Source organism: Ascidia mentula, chromosome 6 (genome assembly GCF_947561715.1).
Source record: "Ascidia mentula chromosome 6, kaAscMent1.1, whole genome shotgun sequence".
Classification (NCBI taxonomy): domain Eukaryota; kingdom Metazoa; phylum Chordata; class Ascidiacea; order Phlebobranchia; family Ascidiidae; genus Ascidia; species Ascidia mentula.
Window position 1 is genome coordinate 17,741,414 of NC_138571.1, and position 3,382 is coordinate 17,744,795.

Genomic DNA, 3,382 nt, shown 5'->3' on the forward strand with positions numbered 1-3,382 from the left:
TTGTGAATTCTACAGAGAGACATTCAGGCAATTATTAGCCAACAGGCCCAAAAGACCCATTGCGCCTATAGGGGCCACAGTGGCTGATCAAGCTTGGGTGCCAAGCCTTGGCTGCGATGCCAGTGAACATTCGATTAAAAGAGATTGAAGAATAAACTAATAATTAAAATATTTAAATTCCATTATTTTGTTAATATTTGTTACCTTTGATTTGGCAACATTTGAGTCAATAATATAGTTGTGCAGTGAGTTTAGTCTGTGACTACACATTACACATACTTCCAAGCTCCCACCGAAAAAGAGCAAGACATGCAGTTAAAATACGAGAGAGACGAAGAAAGAAGTCAATGTTCCTTTTTCCCAAAATTCCCCCAGAAAACTTCCCGCTTCGTTGCTTTCTTGTCTGAGTATCAGAACCTTAATTAGTGGTTCTTAACCTTTCAACCTCATCGAAGCCCTTGGATTCTCTGCAAGGATTCGTCGAACCCCCGAAAACATGCAAAAATAGCAATAATTAGAATATATAGACTTCAAACGAAACGGAATACGAACTGAAATCAATCTCAACTCAAAGATCCTGCAGCTATTTTGCAGCCATCCACAAATTAAGAAAAGATCCTATGCAGTACGACCTGGTTGATGTCGTCAAAGTTGACACCAAGCTTTTCGAAAATTACCTCGAAAAACACAGAAATCAAATGTAGCGGCCATTCATTGCTCTTTCGATGGCCTACACATACAATTCAAAATAATTTTTTTGTAATTATTTTGATAATTATGAAAGGTGTTGGTGGTAAAATAATCCAGCAATTAAACGGTTTCAGTTGAACGTTTCTGTGCTAGATTCGCTCCAAAATGGATCACACCCAATTTACCTTTGCAGACGGAGTAATATCCCAAGGCATACAAGCTTGTTTCCTAACTATTGTCAGAGCAGCCAAAATGACTGAATGTAGTTGGAGGTAAACTTTTATTCATAGCTCCGACATCATTTCTGACACCAGACTGGGCGACCCATACCCCGACAATTGATGATACACTGCTCTTTTCTGCTTTAGTGCTGTATTAAAAACTCACCTAACAGTTTGATTCCCATCTTACGCCAAACTTGTATTTCGACTCAAACAAGTTTGTTTGCCGGAGTAAAAGGTATGGTAAAGAACACGCAACAGCACAATAGAATTCAGGTTCAATAGAATTCAGGCAGCCAACCGAAAATATACCAAAAAGAAAACCTAATCGGGATTTGCAAAAGCCGCAAAATTCCGCAAATAAATTGGATAGTTGGCATCCTATATTCCAAATATGTAGAAGGGAAGAAAGTAAAAAAAGAATTTTGACATCTTTTTGCATCTCACTCTATCAGTTTAGCTGCATGTCCTGCTCTTTCTCGTTGCGTGCTTGGAAGTATGTGCAATGTGTCGTCACAGACTGAAGGACGCATATTTTTATGAAAATAAGTTTCGGTGGCGGGAAATGCCCACCGTGTTGACCTTTGTCACAAAGGAAAGGGCCTCAATTTTTCAGTTGAATGGATGCACATGCGTGTGTTGTTGTCATGGCGAATTTGTGTGTTCGGGCAGTTTTAGCTATTTCAATCAGGTAGTTACTTGGTGGTGGGTGCTACTAAAAATTATGGTGAAATTGGAGCACAAAATTCAGGCTGTATTTGTAAAAAATGAATCGTTTAAGTGGCCGATCATTCGTGATTTTATGAAAGATTCATCCCGGATCAACAAATTTTGATCAAAATTAGTCACTAGTAAAATGGTTTAGCCACACCCTGGGGGCATTTGCCTCTCTGGTTAGTCAATATTTTGATATGAATCGTTCAACTGCCCACTTATTTGCATTTTTGTGTAAGTTCATACTCTTCTCTATGCAATGGCATCAAGGTCCTAAGAACAGTGCACAACTGCCTAACTCAACAGTGCAAAATAAAGAATTTAAATTATTTAAATTTTAGGTTTTTGTTATTTCTTTTAATAGAATCTTTGCCCGCATCGCAACCAAGACTTGGCACCCAAGCTTGATCAGCCACTGTGGCCCCTATAGGCGCAACAAATCCCGTGGAGGCGAAAGGCCTGTTGGCTAACAATTGCCCGAATATCCATTCCAACTGTCTCTCTGTAAAATTCACTATGCCAAACACATTAATTCGAATAGCAGTTTATTGTTAGGCTTTCGGGCATAAATCTCAAGCCGGCAAACGTCACAAAAACATGGTATAGCAGCAACGTTATTACTCTTCACTTCAATAGACGTGGATGGTGCGTTGCTTCGCTCAGTGACATTACATGACGTCATTTGGGGTTTGATGTCATAACTTTAACCTCACCTTTGTGGTGACGTAATCTGATGTTTGTAACATTTCTAGTTACAAACTGTATTGCGATAAGTGTTTTGTGGTTGATTGCGGCGAATTTAGTTGTGATAATAAACTTGAACAATCACCAGTGAAGTCCCTCATCGTTTAACTAAGTTGTGACCGAAACTGATTATTGAGCACCACGAATTTATTCGGATAAATTAATCGAATCATATAAGATGTTCCGCGAACCCGTAGGCAAAGATACTGCCAGACAAAAAGTAGTTCTACGAAAAGATATCTGTGTTCCATAAATTTTAGTTTTGTGGGTTTTCCTCAGCGGTCTTTGCCGGCCTTAAAAAATTAATTACCGGTACTTATCATTTGCCGGGAGTGGACAAATCGACAAGGCTTCAATAAATACTAATTGACGCGATAAATAAACCAATAACGGTTCGTCTCCCTAGCTCATCATTCACTTTTTGTGCTCCTGTTTATGGAAAATTACCAAACCAGCAGTTTTACAATGTTTTCCTTTTGCGCGCATAAGCTCCCACACGAATGAATTGCCTTGTAAGACGTCACGCAACAATGATCTCGCTTTCGCACGATTACGTTCGCAACGGTTTAAACGTAAGTGTGATCGGCTGTATCTTACAAACTTGAGATCGTATCAAGCTACTTTTTTCGCCAAAAATTGTAGAAAGTTCTGACCATTTTATATTTAAGTTATTTTCCATGTCATATGAACTTTAACGCTAAACTGTGACCCGAAAGTCTCTCCCGCTTTTCTGAAAAATGACACAAAAAGCAAAAGCTTTCATGTTTTAAAGTTCCATGTATATTATTTTATATGTGATGATTTGTGAAGCAAAGTATTTACAAAATATTAACAGCATCAAGAAAACACACTTGTGAATTCGATGCGATCGTGGTGGTAACGTGTATATGCGGTTAATAAATTGTTCATTTCTTCAAAGAATAAAGAATAAAAAATGTTTCCAGTAATTTCGATGATTTCTCGTTAATAACGCAAATAGTTTCATTTATTTGTTTTGTTTATCCTCAGTTTTA